Source organism: Sus scrofa, chromosome 15 (genome assembly GCF_000003025.6).
Source record: "Sus scrofa isolate TJ Tabasco breed Duroc chromosome 15, Sscrofa11.1, whole genome shotgun sequence".
Lineage (NCBI taxonomy): Eukaryota > Metazoa > Chordata > Mammalia > Artiodactyla > Suidae > Sus > Sus scrofa.
This window is the reverse complement of record NC_010457.5, coordinates 129,771,140-129,793,021: the sequence shown is the minus strand read 5'-3', so window position 1 is coordinate 129,793,021 and position 21,882 is coordinate 129,771,140.

Here is a 21,882-nt window from a genome sequence, read left to right as displayed (position 1 = left end):
CTACACTATTGCTGTTCCCATGCTACCCATCGAATCTGCGGAGAATGCAAGACGAATTGCTCAGAAGGCCAACCCTCAGCAGAGAGCAGTTCCTGTGGTTATTGTGTTGGTCGTAACAATGATAAGACAGCATTTGAGAGGGGAGGTTATTTATTGGTGGTGTTCACTGCCTTTTAAGAAAGTCACTTATGTCTCTGGAGCTCTGTGCTTTCCAGTCCTGAAGACGATGCTTGTGGGAACTTCAGGGGCAGGAAGCAGGGGGAGACCACTGTCACGCTGCTGCCCACGTTATGGGGAAAATGGCCGAACCCCATGGAAACATTTGCAGATGTCATGGTCTCCCAGCAGCATCTCTATTCTCTTCACCTCTGAATGTGTTTTATCTGGCACCCTAAATTGGAACTGAATGCAGTTGAGGCAAAAAGGAGCATTTTGTTCATCCTAGTTGAGGCAGATAATCCAGCCAAGGGTCCCTGGTTAGCACTTCTTGCTCGGAAGGTTAAAGGAGAGACCTGTGCTGCCACTCCCTGCCTCTTGAGATGCTTTCGAGTACAGCTGCAAGCTTGGCCCTTTCCAAGGCTGATGCGCAGCTGGAGTCGGGGGCCTGGAATTCTTGCCCTACCCATGTCTCGCCCACAGCCTCACGGACCTGGTCAGTTTAACTCCCAAATGGTTCCATCCCCACTGGTAACCACCAGCAGATGCCTCAGAAAGATGGAGCTTGTTTGGTTTGGTGGTGGCTAAATTGTTTTCCTGAACTTTGCATCTCTCCCTCCCCCGACCCCTCCCACAGGAAACCTGATCTTCCAAGCATGTACTGAAGAAAACAAGTGACTGCAAAGTGCTTGGAGGTCTACTGTCCAGCCTGAGCTACAATAGAAAAACTTGCAGCCAGCATGAGTCACAGGCACAGAGGAAGTGGGACTGTGTGCAAAACCGGTGATGGAAATGCCAGGTCTGGTTCATGCGCTTATCTCTGGATGCCTGATGGATGTCGCTGCACAGAAGGTGTCAGGTTTTCTCATTCCAGTCATTATGTTTCACATAATTTTTTTTTCTTCCCCATTGTTCACCTTGGATATTGATCTTCAGCTGGTATTCCTGCCAACATGCAGGGATGGAAAAAGGGGCTCTGCCACATCTGCCCAGTTCTGTCTCTGCTGTTCACTGCGCACCAACCACGAGCAGGTCTTTGAACCTCCCAGGACTCACCTTCCTCATCTGGAAACTGGACACAATGAGCCTTCCCCCAGTGAAGTATTAAGGATCCATGTGAATATAAGAACATCTTAAAATCTAAATTAAAATCAAAGTTTTCAGTTCCTGAGGTGGCGTGTACTTGTCAAGCATTTCTCTGGTCTTGCTACCTTCCTTTCTTCTTTCTGTCTGTCTGTCTGTCTTTTCTTTTTTCTTTTTTTTTTTTCTTTTTAGGGCTACACCTGCACCATATGGAAGCTCCCAGGCTAGGGGTTGAATCAGAACTGCAGCAGCCAGCCTATGCCACAGCCACAGCGATGCCAGATCCAAGCCACGTCTGCACCTACACCACAGCTCTCGGCAACACCGGATCCTTAACCCACAGAGCAGGGCCAGGGATCGAACCCACATCTGCATGGATACTGGTCAGGTTACTTACTGCTGAGCCACAGTGAGAACTCGTCTACCTTGTTTCTTTTAAATCTTTCTTGATTTCAGACTTTTGGTCCTATTTTCATTTCTTAGAGCCTAAGTGCTTAACTAAACAAATAAATCAATGAAAATAAAATAAAGATACCCAAATACTTTATCTCTATCTGCATCTGTAATCTTAGTAAATTTGAAAGATTTGAACCACTACAGTCAAGCTTAAATCACTGCAGTCAAGATTAAGTCACTGGCCTCATCAGCTGGGCCACAGTTTTCCCAACTGTAAAGACAGTGGGTTTGATGACAGTTCCTCTGAAGCCTCTTCCTCAGGGCCTCCGGCTCTCTGAAGAAGGCCTGTCACAAATAAATATGGGGCATGTGCTACCCAGGAAATCAGGCCCTGTGTTTCCCAGATGTCACCACAGCACAGGAGTCTCCTGTTTTCAAAACACAGACCCCCAGGCTCTGCCCCAGACCTGCTGAGTCCGATGCTCCTGGGAGGGAGCCTGGGAATCTGAATTCTTAAGCAGCATTGCCGAGGTTTTCACTATCAGGCAGATTTCAGAAGCAGCGATTATACGGAGAGCCTCAAGGTGGTGACATTTCAGTACATACTGAGTGCCCTCCCTGCACTCAGTTTTTAATTTCTTCTGCCTTTTCTTCCTTTCTGCTCATATATATACACCTCTTTGTTTAAAACTATATGACCAAGTGAGAGTGTCTGAGAACTGAGGAATTTGCTTTGCTTTTAAAGGAGATTTGAATGATAAATTGGGGGTCCTACCCCTTTGGGAGTCCTAGCCTCCTTCTTTCACAAGACGGAGAAAACACTTCTCACTGTATGAATCACTGGCATTGAAGTCCAGACTTGAAATAAATCTCTCGATTTGTATGTTAAGAAATTCCAGGAATTTCCATCCTTGTACAGTGGTAGCAAACCTGACTACCAAATCTGATCAGGAAAGATTTAAAAGGATATGGGTTTGATCCCTGGACTCGCTCAGTGGGTTAAGGATTCAGTGTTGTCGTGAGCTGTGGTGTAGGGTGCAGATGTGGCGGGGTCCTGTGTTGCTGGCACTGTGGTGAAGGCTGGCAGCTACAGCTCTGATTCAACCCTTAGCCTGGGAACTTCCATATGCCATGGTTATGGCCCCCAAAAGCCCAGAAATAAAGAAGGAAAGAATGAAAGAAAAAAAGGAAGGAAGGAAGAAAAAAGGAAAGAATGAAGGAAAGGAAGGAAGGAAGGAAGGAGGGATGGAGAAAGGAAGAAAAAAATTCCAGCAGGCAACTGTGTCCGATTCTGTGTTTCCCAAGAAGTTTTGAAACCTCTTTGAAAGGTTAACAGGCCAACAGGCAGCACAGTACTTTATACTCAGTACTTACAGTACTGTATACTTGGTACTCCATGTACTATTAGTCAGTACTCAGCACTGAGCCATTTAATGAAATCCTACAGCCTACAGCCTCCTTTTTTTTTTTTTGTCTTTTTGCTATTTCTTGGGCCGCTCCCACGGCATATGGAGGTTCCCAGGCTAGGGGTCGAATCGGAGCTGTAGCCACTTGGCCTACGCCAGAGCCACAGCAACGCGGGATCCGAGCCGCGTCTGGAACCCACACCACAGCTCACGGCAACACCGGATCGTTGACCCACTGAGCAAGTGCAGGGACCGAACCCGCAACCTCATGGTTGCTAGTCGGATTCATTAACCACTGCGCCACGACGGGAACTCCTCCATTTTTATTACATGTAAAATGTACATAAGAATCATTTCCTCACATCCAAGTGTTTATGTGAGATAAGAATGTTTATCAGGTAAGAACTGTCTCATGATACTAAAAGTGTTTATTTCATTGTGATTTTTAAAATTAAAGATGTATTAATATTTATAAATGTATGAATTTTAACTCTAATTTCAATTCATAAACCACAGCATAAGTATGACCTTAGGGATAAAAGTAAATTTTCTTTTGACTATTTCCTTTCTTACTCCTGTTCTTTCACTTGGATTTAGATACAATAGAATCCAGTTTTGAAATTCAAGCATCAAGTTCAGCCAAAGTGCAATGTCAGAGTTTTCCTCCCATGTTTTTGCTAGACAAAAGCCTGTAGGCATCCTAGTTTTTGAAAGTGGGTGGAATGTGCTTTCTTCCATGCCATGTAGCCACCAGACACCACTGCTCTGCTCTGGGGTCAGGGTACCCTCCAAGGAGCCCCCTGGGCAGGTCCCTGGACATCATTGCTAGCTCTTTTCAACACAGACTTTCCCTCCCCTGGTCCTGTCATCTCACGGAGCAGAGCTGGTCCAAGTCTGGGGTCTCTGTTTCTACAGAAACTCTCAAGCCACCCCGCCAGGCTACTGCAGCAGAGCCACTGCTCTCTTTAATCCCCAATGACACACAACTTCCAAGCCTCCTCTCCACTGCCCACCCTTATCACACTCACCTTGTTGCATGGCTGTAAAGTCCCGAACAAATGCCAGAACAGGTGTCTAAAGAAAAAAAAATGTTGTTTTTAGTGACTCCTGCAAGAGAGGCTAGAAGTAGGAAAGAACAATGGTCAATGTTGTGCTTTTGTCCTGGCTGAGAGGAGAGGTGACAGATCAGTCTGCTCTACAAAATTCATACAAAACCGACAGCACACAGGTTAATGTCTACAGTGAATTGCTTCTTCCTGCTTTTGCCTAGAATTGATGCACAGTGAGAAGGGAGGCTCCTGGTAACAGAGACTGCTCAACAAGGCATGACCACTATATTTTTGCTGTTATCTGGAACCTTCCAGGGCTAAGCTTGTGGTCGAACTGTAAGCTTCATCTCCATAGTGCACGCTGCCTTCCCGTATCTTTGCAGCAGCCCACCTGCTGGTGGACACCACTCCCCCACCCACCCACCCCCACCACCCCATGTTTCCTTTGTCCTTCTGCCCCCTAGTGTTTGAAATCAGGTAAATCAAGTACCACAGCCTGGTCCTTCCCACTTTAAAGACAGCTGGGAATCACAAACCTCAAAAAGCTAATTGTGACCTTTTGTGTCATTTGGCTATTTTCCCATTTTTAAGGTGTCAAAAATGTCAAACCATTTGTTTTGGAGGTAGATGTGTGAAAACATAGAATTAGCGTCTTATTAAAAGATCCATATCTTGTGTCTAACTTTGTTAGTGTCATTTTCCCTTTCATTTCAAGTTGATTTAACAGGTTTGAGGTTATATTTCCTCCCATGTTAGTTCTTCATGTTACTATACTGCTTATTTTATATTTATTAATTCATCATTTAACTTATTAGAGTTTTAGATGATTTTCTCATTTTGAAGAATAAATACTTGATTCACTTTTTTAAAGAGAAGAAAACATAAATAAATAATATACCTCTGAGTTCAGCTTTGGCCGTGGCCTTCAAACCTTTCTGTGAACCATACATTCAAAAGACAGCCAAGTAGATATTTAGAATTAAAAAAATCTATAATTCATAGAATTTTCTTACTCATATATATATTCACTTTAACAATATTTTCATGTCAGTTACACTGTGGTAACAGTGTGCACTGTGCATATTTGACAATTCAAACTTCTGAGATATTATTTATGGTCTAATATCTTATGACACACTCGAAAATTTAAAAAAATAGTGTGTGATGGGAGATTTTTATTCTACCTACAGAATCCAAAGATTGATTCATACTGAATGGACTTCGTATTTTATATTTTACATATATTCCATGCCCTTTTTTATCTTTGCTCAAGTTAAATTTATAAGATTAGCAAATGCAAGCTATTACATTTAGAATGGATAAACAAGAAGGTCCTACTGTTTAGCACAGGGAACTATATCCAGTCTCCTGGGATAGACCATGAGGGAAAATAATGTTTAAAAAAAAAGGAATGTTAAAAAAAAAGGACTAGTACTTGGGAATTATTTTCTCTCCATCGTTTTATATTTATACATTTATTTTTATATATTACAAAAGTAATGTTCATTTTGGAAAACTTGAAAATGATATAAAAACACAAAGAATAAATAAACTATGTATAATACAAAAAGAAAGTCAGACATTCAAAAATTTCTGTATTCCCACTTTCCATTGTCTAATATCTATGTCTATACCCATATATAGGCCAATATATGATAGAAAACATTTTAATAATCTTTATTCTTAACAAGAGTGCATAATTTATGTTTTTTAATATTCTTTAATTTAAGGGTCAAATTACATAAATATTTGGTAGCTCTTTAAATATATTCCCAAATTCCCTTCCAGCAGGATTGCATTGATTGTACATGCTGTGTATTTAAGTGTGCATTTCCCAACACTTTTGATTCAACAGGATATTATAATTTTAAAATCTTACCAACCTAAGTTGATGAAAATTGCCCTCCTTTCCATGGGCCTGTGTTTGATTAGCATTGAGGTTTATCATTTCTCATCTATTTGCAGTATGTTTTTATTTCATTGTGTTTGTAGAACAAATATACTTTCTTTGTCAAGTTTTCTATTAGTGTATTTTCATTTTCTTGTTGGTTTATAGGTGCTTTTTATATATGAAAGATAGTATAAGTGTAATGAAAACTATAAAACCAAAGCAGTTAGAATTAAAAGCCAAAAGGACCAAAATCCAAACAACAGTGTGTTGAATGTGCCCCCCGAGTCTTTAATTATCATGTGCACATAAATAATAGGACATAGGGTATTTTCATGATATGCCTAACAAGGTTTATTTTTTTCTTGTTCCCCTTTTTTGTGATATCAGTTATCTGCATGTCAGATCTGTGTTGCTTAATCACAGTATCTTTTTTTTTCCTTTTTTAGTTTTCACTTCTTTTTTTTTCTTCTCCATCTCCAGTTTGAAGCAGCCTCTCAGCCTTGCTTTTACCTCAGGTCAAAACAGGTAGGGATTTTGGTGGAGGTAGGTGCATGGTGCATGGTTTCAAAACAAATTTAATGTAAATTTATAGGAGGGCTACCCAGGCATGCCTCAGATAGTATAGGAAAGGGAGCAGAATGCTGAAGACAACTATCTTTACCTGGTTGGAACAGGTTTTTTTGTTGGTTTGTCTGTTTCAGAGTTTGATGCATGAGGCATATTGTTCAAGAACACATTTCTTGTTCCACTCCATCAATATTTCTGTTAGCAGAAATTCCCTCTGGAAAATAAAATATGGTCTTCTCGTATCCTTATCATATTGACAGGCCTTGGTTTCTGATTTGTCAGAATGAGCTGAAAAGGAAGCTCAGAAAACAGGTCAGGCATCTAGTTTGCCTGCCACCACATCATTCCCAAATCCCAAACATGGGTCTGCACTGAACTGGATTGGAACTTGTTGGCAGTTTACAACCTTAGAAGCTATTTGGCCTTTTGTATTATCCAATTGAGCTTAATTTCCTAGATTGGACGTGAAAGATAAGATGACATGATTCATGGCCAAGGAACACTAGCCAACCACATAGATCATAACTGTGATGGGAAGATGGAAATACAGAGGGAGCTCACACACAGCTGCAGAAAAGGGAAGGCGAGCCAACTGGCTTGTCCAGAGAACCTAGAAAGAAGCCAATTGTCTTTCTCCATTAAAGTTTCTGGAAGCAGTGGGTTCTGTTTGGGGTTTCCTTAGAAAAGTGCTAGGCAGAAAAAGGAATTCAACTCTTAGGTCTTAATGAAGGGTAAATAGAGCCACACTAACGACAGGCTGGGCCCTGGTGGAGTTGGCATCGGGCGACCTTTGGAGTCATGAGATGGTACTTTGCAGCCGTGGCCAGGACCCAGTGCATAAGAGCCATCCAGGCAGAAAGGCCAGCTGCAAAGGCAAAAGGCTTTCATCTGGGTAAACACACACATTTTTGAGAAGTGCTGAGTGCTACACACTTGATGCTTTTTCCAAATAGCAGTGGTAGCTGAAAGAGGCCGCACTGCAGATATCCTTATATGACTTGATGTGGGCTAAGTTACAAAGACTGGGAATTTGGGGGGTCACCAGGGCTTTCCAAGAAATATTACAACACAGCTAGAAGCTGAGTCTTAAGAAAGCCTCAGGAGAGAGAGGAGGAAGGCAAAAGAATCCAGATTGTTATCTACTTCATCAGAAAAAAATTTCTTTTTTTTAATTTTATTTTGGCCGTGCCTGCCACATGTGGATGTTCTCAGGCCAGGGGTTGAACCCATGCCACTGCAATGACAGTGACCTGAACCACTGCAATGACAAGGCTGGCTCCTTAAGCCACTTCCCCACAAGAAAACTCCAATCAGGGACAATTTTGAGAATTATATGGTTTCCAGAAATGATCTAAAGCAGTTAAGTCTACATTCAAAATGTGCAAGTTTGCCTGTGTAAAAGTCACCTGAGAAGATCATTTAAAAATATGTATTTCTGGAGTTCCCACTGTGGCTCAGCAGGTTAAGAACCTGACATAGCGTCCATGAGGATTCAGGTTCAATCTCAGGCCTCACTCAGTGGGTTAAGGATCCAGTGTTGCCATGGGTATGGCGTAGGCCTGCAGCTGAAGCTCTGATTTGACCCCCAGGCCAAGAAGTTCCATATGCCTCAGGTGTGGTCATAAAATAAAGAAAAAAATATATATATATATATTTCTGGGTTTCATCCAGGCTAATTCTATCAGAATTGTTTGGGGTATGGCCTTGTTATCTGTATGTATTTTTTAAAAGTTCTTGAGTTCCCGTCGTGGCTCAGTGGAGATGAATCTGACTGGGAACCATGAGTTGCGGGTTTGATCCCTGGCCTCACTCAGTGGGTTAAGGATCTGGCACTACTGTGAGCTGTGGTATAGGTCACAGATGCGGCTTGGATCTAGCATTGCTGTGGGTGTGGTGTAGGCTGGCAGCTGTAGCTCTGATTAGACCCCTAGCCTGGGAACTTCCATATGCCATGGATGTGGCCCTAAAAATACAAAAAAAAAAAAAGACAAAAAAATTAAAAATAAAATTCTCCAATAATTCTGTTTTATAGTCAGATATGGGGTTCTCTGATATAGGTCATAGAAATACACAAGAAAGTCTTTAAACAGGGAGACATTTATTCAGATACATTTAAAAAGAAGACCCTTGAAAAGTTCATTTTAAATTGTAAATTCTTTGAGGTCAGGGATTGACTTGTACTTTGATTTTTATCCGTCAAATTAAAGCCTGTTTGCTGAAATTTTTGCTTTCACAATATGACTCCTCTCCTTAAAATGTTGTCACAGTGATTTAATTCCAGGCCATCATGCAATAAAATGGACCAGACTTAGGCTCTGCTCTAAACTAGAAAACAGGACAAAATATATAAATAACTGTTTCTAGATGGTTGAATTACAGGCATCATAGAACTATGCCCTCTAGGAAAAACAAACAAACAAAAAAATGAATGGAGCCTTATCTAATGGTGTCTTTCTGCCTATACACATACACCCTAGACTGTGATACACAGAAGTGACTCCAAAGCATAGTCCAAACATATAATATTTGGAGATTTTGCCATGCAATAACAATTTACAAGACATATCCCCAAACAGGAAAACGGGAACTATAACCAGAAGAAAAATCAGACAATAAAAGTGGACCAAGAATGACAGAGATGATGGCATGAGCAGTCAAAGACTTTAAATCCGTTATTATAAATATACAAAGAGAGGAGTTCCTGCTGTGGCACAGTGGGTTAAGAATCTGATTGTAGCAGCTCAGGTCACTGTGGAGGTGAGGGGTTCTATCCCAGGCACAGTGCAGTGGGTTAAATGATCCAGCATTGCCACAGCTGTGGCGGAGGTCACAGCTGTGGCTCAGATTCCGTTCTTGGCCTGGGAACTTCATATGCCATGGGTATGGCCATAAAATATAAATAAGTAAATAAATATGTAAATATAAACCAAGATCTCAAGGAACTCAAATACAGTAATGAGAGAGATAGAAGATACAACAAGGAATTAAATAGAACTTCTGGAGATAAGAAATAGAATGTGCGAAGTGACAGTTTCACTGGATGTTTAACAACAAATTAGGTACTGCAGGATAGATGATCACTGAGCTTTAACACACGGTGAGAACAACAATTCAAACTCAAAATCACTGTATTAAACAAATGGAAAAAAAAAAAAGAACAGATTTCTGTAGTGATGATGTCAGGAGCTCTGTGGATCCCTATCCCAGTGAGAAAATCATTAACTGGTGATAATTGTATTTTAAAAATAAACCAACTATTTAATGTTACAAGAAATTGTGCTAAGGGCCCATAGCAAATGGAAAAACATTCATTCAAGAATATCTACTAAATATTGGTAGGAATAGCAAAGAGTCTTTGGTCTTTGTGCTATGACCTCCCCTCCTCCCCAGATTGGCGTTAAGTAACAGAAGCTCTGCTCTGGGTACATGTGGCCAATAACACAGGACTTTCTTACCCCCAACTCCCAGTCTAAAACTCACCTTATCTTTTCTTAAAATTTTAACAAATTTTTTTTGCTTTTTAGGGCTGCACCTGTGGCATATGGAGGTTTCCAGGCTAGGGGTCGAAATGGAGCTACAGCCACCAGACTACACCACGGCCACAGAAATGCAGGATCTGAGCCGCATCTGCAGCCTACACTACAGCTTATGACATCACTGGATCCTTAACCCACTGAGCGAGGCCAGGAGTCAAGTCTGCAACCTCATGGCTCCTAGTCAGATTTGTTTCCACTCTGCCACAACAGGAACTCCTGAAACTCACTTATCTTTTAGATTTATAGGCAGATCTTGAATATCATAGTCAGCATATCTAGGTATGGCCAGAATAAAACAAATGAAAAAAAAAAAACAAAAAACAAAAAACAAAAGACCTGCATCTCTCTCTCTGTGGTCCTATGTTAGTTTTAGAAATGGAGAAAAAAATTATTGCCATAACATTTTTTTCTGACTTATATTCACTTTTGATGTGTGAGCATGCAAAGATTTTTTTTTTTTCTTAACCCAGATAATGTTACTTTGAAAGAAACAGTGTGGAGAATTGGTCCAATGATTGAATAAGATGGTCTGTGATCAGTACAAAATTTTCTTTTCTAAAAACGTTCTGAATAACTTCAATAAGCACTTTCTTATTTTGAAAATCATCTTTTAAACTAGCTTCAAATATGTCCTGATCCTTGAAGAGCGTTATGTCTTCCGAATAATCCAAACGTCTTCTTTTGACAGTTGGTGTAAATGAATCATCTCTAGTCCAGATTCTGGTGGAATGCAAGGAGACAGGAAAAGGAAGGCATGCATCTAGCTAGTGTCTGGATGCACTCCTGCGCAGAAGCTCGCCAGGTGTTTGGAGGCTGCTGAAATTTCCAAATACTTTGGGCAAGACTGGCTGCCAGATTAGAAATGGAATTAACTCCTTCAAAGAAGCAGAGAGACCTAGGATTTATTCAAGTCTCTGGTTTGCCAATACATAAATGTCTCCTGGCCGGAACCCCATCCATTAGCTGTGTAAACAGGATCTTAATATTTCATCCTTGTAGTGCTGGGACTCTTAACATGATGACTATTGATGATGTAATAAATTCCTTAAAATGAAGCTCATAAGGTACAAGCTCCTGGTCTCAAAAGTTAGAACTTTGTAACAACCATGGTATATGGAAATCTATGTAAAGCAACATGATCCATTAAAAAGATAATAGGCGTTGGAAATAGGTAGCTAATCCTAGTGTTTTTATCTCTGTCTGCCAAGTCATGATCTGCCTACATTTCAATTTTCACATCTCTAAATTGGAAATAACATTTGTTGAATTGATTTTTAAACTGCTTTGCAATGTCATGCAAATGTTAGTTAAGGGAAACAAATAATTTTCAAAATTATATTATTCCCGAACTTTATAGGTTTTTTTTTTGGTCAGGTGATAATGAGGATTCAAAACCAAAATCTCAAAAACGACTCCCTTTTGCTGTGCTAATTTTTCAGCAAATTAATCTCCACGCAAGAAAGGTCCCTTCTTTGTTCTGACTTTTTTTTTTTTTTTTTTTGGGTCTATGGCCTCTCCCTTAAGTTCATTTTCAACATTTAGAGGTTGCTGTAATTGTGCCTTAACTGGGGACTCTTTGGGAAAGTTGGTCATGGATATTCCATTGACCAGACACAAGAACAAGGATAAGACAGATGCTTGGATCCTTTACCTTCTCCCAAATCTCTGCCTGCCCCTTCCCCTGTCCTTCTTCTGAATCACCACATTTCTGATTTGGTTTTGTCTTCACATGCAATTCGAACAATATTGTCACACTTGTAAATTTAGCTCATGAGGCCCATGAGGTCAAAACAGAGGTGTTGTCACCTGCCCCATATTTTTCATCCAGTTAACAGAATATCCTCAAACTTCTTTCCTAATTGAGGTAGCTGCCTTAATTAGCTCCCCTGACTTTATGATCTTTCCAGGTCAAACATTTTTATATTACCTTCAACGGCAATATTTGATTCATTTTTTTAAAATTACAGAATGTAGAGGAAATTCTATAAAAGATCAAAATATTCTGAGGGATCCTGAAGTTCTATTAATATCCAGATTATTTTTTCCCCAAACATCCTATAATTTTGGACTTAACAAATTACATTTTTATAAAGTGATGAAAAGTTTTCAGTGTATTTTTTCCATCAAAATATCAATTACCTGCCTTAACTTCAGATTCCAATTGTAAGGCCACAAGATATTTTCCTTTAAGTGGACTTGGAATAATGGATTCCAATAATATAATGGATTTTAATAATATAATTATGTATTATTATTATATAATATATGTAATGTATTTACAATGTGTTGGAACACAGGCCTTGAAGCCACCTTCTCTGGTCAGATGACTGGTGAATGTGGTATTCTTCATTTCCATGGAGGAAGTTGATTCAGCTCTAACTCAAATTGTGACAAAGAACTTTTAATAGACACTTGCTACTTAGAGTATGGACCAGGCTTTGACAGCATCAGCATCCAGTAGGAGCTGATGATAAGGTCCCACCTCTGCCCTCCTCAACAGAGCTTACATTTTAATAAGAATCCCAGGAGTTTTATGTACACTCAAGTATGACCCCTACTGGTTTGGAGGACTCTTTGCATATGATACACCATAAGAAATTCTCAGAAATGTGAAGTTAGAAAGAATAATTTATAAGAATTAAAAGTCCTGAGATCGTGGGTGATGTCAAAAACCATTAAATATTTGTTATTTCAGTTACTTGTTTTTAGACCCAAGTGCTCAGACTCCAGATCTCTAATTGGGAGAATAACTATTATGGATTAGGCCATTCAGATATCATCTAATTCAAATTTTGGGTAATTTACTTCCATTTGTCTTTATTTTTATTTTTATTTTCATTTTTTTTTTTGGGTCTCTCTCTCTCTCTCTCTTTTAGGGCCGCACCCACAGCATATGCAGGTTCCCAAGCTAGAAGTCAAATAAGAGCTGTAGCTGCCAGCCTATGGAAGCCACATGTGCGACCTACATCCAGCTCACGGCAATCCTGGATCCTTAACCCACTGAGAGGGGCCAGGGATTGAACCTTCATCCCCATAGATACTAGTCAGATTCATTTCTACTGAGCCATGATGGGGGCTTCATACTTCCATTTTTAAAAGAGGGAATTTGTAGAGTTCCCATCGTGGCTCAGCAGAAACAAATCTGACTAGTGTCCATGAGGATGCATGTTCAATCCCTGGCCCCGCTCAGTGGGTTAATGATCCGGTGTTGACGAGAACTGTGGTGTAGGTTGCAGACATTGCTTGGATCCCTCATTGCCATGGCTGTGGAGTCGGCTGGTGGCTACAGCTCCGATTTGACCCCCAGCCTGGGAACCTCCATATTCCACGGTGTGACCCCAAAAATACAAAAAAAGAAGAGGGAATTTGTGGTAAAACTGAAAGAGTAGTATTATATAGATGGAATTTATTGTTATGTGCTCTTGTTATGTCCTATATATAGAGTGAAGCACTGAAAATGAAAAGATTAATCGAATATGACACTTGTCCATATTAAACCTTAGTTTAGTTAAGAAGTTAGAAAAGTAAACGGATTATTAAAATATAACATAATATCATAAATCACCTTCTAGAGAGAAACACGGTATACTTAAATCACAGGATATGTAACATGGGAGCATATAGGAGGAGCTCTTATAATTCCCTGCTGAGGCGGAAAGTTTGTTTGGCGGGGTCGACATGAATAGGAAAAAAAATTCAACATTCGCAAGAAGACCATAGAATAGAAGGGTCTTTAGAAATATGGTTTTAATTTTTTTTTTCTTTTTTGGGCATCCTGCAGCATATGGAGTTCCCAGGCCAAGGATCAGATCCTACCTTCAGTTGTTACCTACAACACAGCTATGGCAATGCCAGATCTTTTTCACCCACTGTGCTGGGCCAGGGATCAGACCTGCAGCCTGGAGCTGGACGCCAGCAATCCCATTTCACCACAACAGGAACTCTGAAGGTTGGACTCTCCAAAATTAAAAAAAAAAAAAAATCAAAACATGTATTTGTCAAGTACCATTTTATGTCTGAAGGCAAGGGAACAGGATATTGTCAAAAGAGTTGCCCCAGAAAAAGTAAGCATAATAACATATGTGCACACACACACACACAAACACACACACACATTGAATTTGGCTCAGTTGCAGAAATGTTTTATAGGGTCTTTGTCTAGAAAATCAGAAAGGGTGGTGGTGATTTTCTATGCAAAGGAAACACCTTAGTTGAATTCATGGCATTTGAGAGAATACCATTTTGTTCATTTATTCGTCCAATGCTATACATTGATTGATCCCCCACTACGCATTAGAACCTGACAATAGTCAGCAAAATAGTGTCTCTGCTTTCATGAGACTTCTATTACAGCAAGGGAGGTATGCAATCTAAAACTGATGCTATGTGCCATAAAATGTTTAAAGACAAGGAAATAAATTCATGGAGGAAACAGCACTATTTTAGGAATAGGGGTCAGAGGAGGTTTCTAGAGAGGATGTGACATCAACTTGAGAAGAAATGAGGCCCTGAGGGTTTGGGATGGAAATGCTATAAGATTTGGTTGTGATGATTGCTGTACACCTATAAATGTAATAAAATTCATAATGTAATTTAAAAAGAAGAAGAAGAAGTGAAGGAGGAGGCCAAGAGAAATCCAGAGAAAGCACATAGCAGGGAGGAGGGCCCCTCCTGTCTTTGGTGTGTTGCTAAGAGGCTGGGGTAGACTGATCAAAGTAGAGAGAACAGAGGAAAGCAGAGGTGTAGCTGGGGTGGGCGTTGAGGATGGATCACAGGGGGCCTGGGTGGTTGTGGTAAAGACTCTGACATGACAAATAGGCGGCCAGTGGAAGGTTTGACCAAAGGAATGAAATATGTACTGAAAGGATACCTCTGATTGTTAATATGAAGAACAGATTGCAGCCTAAACAGTACAAGGAAATACATAGGATTTTTCAGTATGGAAAAAAAAAATTGCAAGTATGAGCTTTTCATAAGAAAATCATATTTAAATGCAAAAACACAGACAGGCTAAAATGGAAAATTTAAAAGAGGTACCATGGAAATACTAAGCATGAGAAAGCTGGTGTGACTATTTTAGCATTAGTAAATTAAATATTTAGAGGAAGCATTATTAGAGAAAAGACAGATGCCTCATAGTAACAGAAATGTCAATTCTGCAATAAGAAGTAATGAAACTAACAACAGTATATATAGCTAGCAATAAGACTTCAAAGTATATGAAGCAAAAATAGATTAAAAAAATAGATAAATCCACAAATCCACAAATAAAGCTGACGATTTTACTACTTTTTAAAAATGAATACTGAATAAAGTCATAAGAAATTAGTAGAGATATAAAATATTTGAACAACACTATCAGACAACTTCATCTGATTGACAAATGAGTAACTCTCTACCCACAATCACAGAATTCTTTTCACGTGCACATAAAACACTTAATAATGTATTCTATAAGCTGGGCCATATAAAAATCCTCATTAAATATCAAAGGATAAAAATCAAACACAGAATGTTCTTGGACCACCAGGGCAAATAAATTAGATAGCAACATAAAAGAAATATGGAGTTTCCATCATGGCGCAGTGGTTAACGAATCTGACTAGGAACCATGAGGTTGCGGGTTCGATCCCTGCCCTTGCTCAGTGGGTTAAGGATCTGGCGTTGCTGTGAGCTGTGGTGTAGGTTGCAGAGGCGGCTCGGATCCCGCGTTGCTATGGCTCTGGCCTAGGCCGGCGGCTACAGCTCTGATTAGACCCCTAGCCTGGGAACCCCCATATGCCGTGAGAGTGGCCCAAGAAATGGCAAAAAGACAATAATAATAATAAATAAATAAAATAAAATAAAATAAAATCTACCCTTAAAAAAAAGAAATATATGTGAAAATTCCAAAAGAGTTGAAAATTAAATAACACATTTCTAAATAACCCAAGAATTAAAGAAAAAAAAAGAAATTAATACACTAAGATAAGGGTTAAAATACAATGTCAAAAATCGTTTGGGATGCACTGGGAAAAGTGATTAAAGAGAAAATTATAGTCGTACTCCTGATTAAAAATGAAGAAATGTTTAAAATCAATGATTTAAGCTTTCACCTTGAGGAACTAGAAAAGGAAGAGCAAATTAAACTCAATGAAAAGGGAAGAGTAAAAATAATACAAATAAGAGAAAGAATTAATGAAATAGGAGGCATATAACAAAAAATCGGAGTTCCCATCGTGGCTCAGTGGTTAACGAATCTGACTAGGAACCATGAGGTTGCAGGTTCGATCCCTGGCCTTGCTCAGTGGGTTAAGGATCCGGCATTGCCGTGAGCTGTGGTGTAGGTCAAAGATGCGGTTCAGATCCCCAAGTTGCTGTGGCTGTGGTGTAGGCCGGTGGCTACAGCTCCGATTGGACCCCTGGCCTGGGAACCTCCATATGCCATGGGAGCAGCTCAAGAAATGGCAAAAAGACAAAACAAAACAAAAAAACAAAAAAATCAACAAAATAAAACAGTTTGTATAAAAAACTAATAAAACTTATTAATGCCTAATTAGCTTAGGAAACAAAAAACAGAAATTATAATCAAAAATAAAATGTTTTTTACATAGTCTATAAGCATTTAAAAGAGACAAAAAATAATTTAAATCCTTATGCCAATGAACTCAACTGTTTTGTCGAAGTGTCTGAATGCCTTGAAAAGGAACACAAGTTACCAAAACTGATAGAAGAGGAAATAAGAAAACTGAATAGTCCAATATTTATTAAAGATATTAAATCCTTAATTAAAAACCTTCCCCAAAGAAGCCCATATGGCTCTAACTTGTGAATTACATTGAACATTTAGGTAAGAAATTATAACAATCTTTCATCAACCATAAAAATAAAAAAACTCACATTTGACCTAAGCAAAATTAAAAGTTTTACTCATCAAAGAACACAAGGAAAATGAATAGCAAAGCCACAGGCTGCAGACCATTCTTAGTAATACATATATTTGACCAAACCTGGCAACCTGAACGTGCAAAGAACTCCCACCAAATGATTGATAGAATTTATCTAGGCTTAGAGCCCTCCCTGTGGCAAGCTTTTCAGCAGCTTGTTATAATATTAAACCTGTCCTTATCACTTGACTTGGAAATTCCATTTCTATGCATTTTCCTGAGCAAAATGAAAATACAGAGCCACAGAAAAAAAATTGCACAAGAATGTTCATACCAGTCTTTTAAAAAATGATAAATGACCAGAAAGACACTAAATAAACAAAAGGTGGCCTATTCATAGAATGGAATACTACTCAGTAACAAAAATGAATGAATGCAGCAACCAGGATGAATGCCAAATATTACACTGAGCCAAAGACGTCAGACATGCATGAGTAGATAAGGCATGGGTCCATTAATTTGAACTCCAAGACCAAACAAAACTAGTCTCTGATGCTAGAAAAACGGTACAGTGATTGTCTATGGCTAGCCAGCCGGAAAAAGGGAGGGAGAAGACGGGAATTTTCTAGGCTGATGGAATTATCCATTATCATATTTTGGGTGGTTGTTCTGTACCTTGTCAAAACGCATCTAACTGAACACTCATGAACAATTCATTTCCTGTAATGGAGATTAAACCTCAATAAAGAAAAGCAATTTCTTTTTGTCTCTCATGGAATCTATCCCTCCTTGTTCCTTCCCCACATTTTCTAGTAGAATTACATAATAAATAAATAACAACAGAAAGATTCTATTGGCCCACTATGACATAATCAACCTTTATAGTACAGAGCTGTCATGCTTCTATATTTTTACAGGTTCTGAGGGTTTAATAATTTTACTCTCTTTCCACAGTGAGAGGTACAATGTTCCTAGGTATTTAATTTTTGGGGGTGTGATTTCAAAAGGTATTGTATATTTGTCTTCCTTCTAATATTCTTTGTTGGTGTACAGAAATGCAACCGATTTCTGAATGTTAATCTTGTATCCTGCTGCTTTGCTGTATTCATTGATCAGTTTGAGTAAGTTTTTGTGTGGCATCCTTAGAGTTTTCTATATACAGTGAGAAGTGCAATCTTAATTGTCTCAAATGCATAGCCACCTTCTAGGGCTACCTTTGAGCTGCGTCTAAGAAAGAGCCCAATGGGATTTCGTGTCCCTTGCTGAAGTGTCGCATAAAAACCTGAATCAGAACCTAAGCAGGGCATCTTACAGCAGGCTCTGTCCACTAACACAGACACTAGTTAGAACCTGTGTTTGGAGCGGCCAGTTTAAGTTCTGGAAGGTTGGCACAGGTGGGGTGTCTAAGGATCACAGGGAGAATGGGAAAGTGTTGTGTGCAAATATTTTGAGGAATTCAAGGACTTTCTCCTCTTTTTACAACAGTTTGTTTCCTTTTAGTTTTTCCCCACTTGAAATATTATCACCAAACCTCAAGGAGGCGCCATCATCCCATAGTTTCTCACTGGCTCTTCCCTCTTTGCAAACAATACATTGCCATTTTCATGCAAGCTGCTGCGCTGATTTTCTCCCCAAATTACACTTTACTATTTCATTGACCTTGAAGAGGAGTGGTCAGTGACCCAAGCAAAAACACATTTTCTACCATGACCTTGGGCTCATTTTCTCTCTCCTCTAACACATGAGGAACTTTGATATTATCTATTTAATTGCCTTTTTAAAATGCTGGCTTGAAAGATGAAATTGGGTTCACAGTCCATTAATGCGTTTCAACCTACAGTTTGAAAAATGTACTCTCAGGTTTTACTCTCTAATGTGGTACCTAGGAGTCAAATAGAGCTACCTAAATTTAAATTAATTAAAATTAAACATTGAAAAAAATTAAGTGAGATTACAAGCTCAGTTCTGGGAGTTCCTGTTGTGGCTTCGTGGAAAGGAATCTGACTAGTATCCATGAGGCCGCAGGTTCGATCCCTGGCCTCACTCAGTGGGTTAAGGATCCAGCATTGTCATGAGCAGGATGTAGGTCGCAGACTCAGCTCTGATCCAGTGTTGCTGTGGCTGTGGTGTAGGCCAGCAGCTACAGCTCCAATTAGACCCATAGCCTGGGAACCTCCATAGGCTGTGGGCACAACCCTTAAAAAAAAAAAAAGATAAAATAAAATAAAATAAAATAAAAGTCCTGTTATGTAGTTGCGCTGTGTGTATGCTAGGACTCAGTGGTCACATGTGGCTAGCAGTTCCCATTTTGATGGCACAGTTATAAGACATTTCCCTCTTTACTTAAAGTCTCCCTATTGTTATTACTTTTATGTTGAGGTACACATACAAAGGTAACTAAAGGGGCATTTTGAGCAGGCAGAAATAGCTCTCACAGTCAATTAGAACTTCCTTTTTGCCGCGGTGCAGAATTCACGGGTTCGGTAAGCACTGTTAATACTAAAGCAAGAGAAAAAAAATCAAATGGAAGAAAAATATACATTAAAAATATTAAAACAAAATTGGCTTAAGTGTTCAAATGCAGCAATTCTTTAAGGGTGAAGCTCCAAAACTTACATTTATTTAAAAAAAAAAAAAGAGAGAGAGTGGATGTGTTACCGAAAGTGGGTTCTGGCTCCTGGACCACTCTATTTTCTTTGGAAAGGAAAGCTTGCTTTATTTTGGATGCCAACAATGGGGTGGGTGGGGCGGGGCACTCTGTCCAAAGGGCTGACTTCTCCCCGCTGACAATTAGTGGGCAAGAGCTTTTATTGGCAGAAGGAGGGGGCCACACGCAGAAACAGCACAGTCTGATCTGAGGCTCATCTTGAAATTGGTCCTGTGGTGGTCTGACCAGCGTCATCTTGATTGTTTTAAGTGCAGTTCATCTTCAGTTCCAGGGGCGGTTTGTTCCTATTTCCTTGAGGCCAGTTCTCGGAACTGTGGCAGCTTATGTCACGGCTACAGTCTGGTCATCAGGTAGTGAACGTCTTCCTCCGAGTGGGGGGTCTCAGTATCTGCAAGACAGCTCACAGCTTATGGCTCAGAATATTAGCTACAGCCCTTGAGCAGGAACGAAAGGTCCTTGACTTTGCTTAATGACTAAACTATTATTATTTGGTCTCATTTGACGGTTTCTTTAGCTCCTGCATTTTCTCCCTTCTCTGATTAAACTTATTCTTTGACTAAAGTGGGTTTTTTGGGTTTGTTTTGTTTTGTTTTTTTAACAGAGAAAAGGCAGGCAGAGGCGGGGGTAGGGATGGGAAAAACCATAAGGTTCTGCTCCATTTCAGGAGTAGTTATTAAAATATCGTGGTTATGGGGCATCTATTTTTTTTTGACAAGTTCCAGATAATTTTTACTTGCGCTAGAGTTTCACCACCACTGATGGGATTTATTTACCTATCAGAGTATATTCCAGCGATTTTAAAGTTAAAAGTTTCGAGTAGCTATCCCTGCCTCTCCCCCATTCTTCATGTTTCCTTAAGGAGGAAGAAACTTCTCTTCCCACCGCGGGTAAAGAATGGGAAGAACATTTCTGTCCTCTTTCATTTTACTCCTGTTCTCATTTCTCCCTGTGGGAGGAAGCACGGCTTTTCTGACTAGTGACATCGGGAGGGGGAAAAAAAAAAATCGACTTCTATGTCTTAATCCCTTCAAGATTTTGTATCACTTTGTGAGAGGCTGGTCCCTAAGGACAGATATCTTTTCTACTGATCAGTCCAGTAATCCTTTTTTTTTTTTGTATTAAATTAAATTAATTAATTAATTTTTTTCCATATCTTCTTTCTTTTTTTTTTTTATTTTTTTTTCCCACTGTACAGCATGGGGACCAGGTTCTACATACTTGTATACATACTTTTTCCTCCCATTGCTGCGTTGTGATGTAAGATCCTTACAGTTCAGTCATCTCATCAGGGCATGTCAGGGAACCCCACTGTGACCAATGCTTAAGGCACATTCTCCACTTCAACCTTATTCCCAGGAAGGGTGGTAATTTGCTCCTTACCCAGTAGGTTCCAAACTCACGAGGCTGACGCTCTCAAGGCCTGCCTAACATGATGGAGCAGTGGTCAGGAGTTAAACCTGGGTCGACTGCTGGGAGGGCGGACTGCTCAGCGTTTTGGTTTTTTGCTTTGACATCTACCTTCCGCTGTGCACACCCACATCAGCACTATTTTGACCATCATTGCTTCCTAGGCAGAAAACAAATGAAAAAATAATAATTTCTCCTCCCTTTTCCTGAACTGAAGAAGTGTGCTTGAGCTGTGGGAGTGTCTTCCTCATCCAGGCCATGCTCCGGAGTGTGGAATGGCCATCCGTGGGGAGCTGAGAAGCAAAGACCTCCCTGCATAGTCACTGGGACAGATGCTCCGTTCGTTCAGCTTGGGAAGAGTTCTTTTGTGTCTCATCAGCTCTCAAGTGATGGAGGGGGGTTGTCACGTGGCCAGACAGGGTGTTCCCTCATTAGCTCAGTATCAGGAGAGATTTATCCGAAAGTCTAGACTCCTTGGAACAGCCAGCATTGGTGAACATTTTTACAAGTTCGTATTCTGCTTCACTTTTTAGTTTTTGCTACAACCCCCTCACGTCATTGGTCACAAAAGAACTTAGGCATGGGGATGTCTGATTTTATAGCTTCTCACAGCACCATACAGTTAAGTACTAGATACTAAATGAAATGGATCAAATGGAAATCTGACAGCAAATATTATTGGGTTTTTTTTGTTTGTTTGTTTATCACTAAGGCAAGATGCTGGTACTAAGCTGACAGACTTGTAGTATACAGCTGAACAACGCATTATTTTTTTATAATGTCAAAGCCTCTTTTCTTCAGCTCCTCTTCCTGGAGTAGTATTCCTTGGATCTGAGACCTCTAACAGCCTTTCAGCT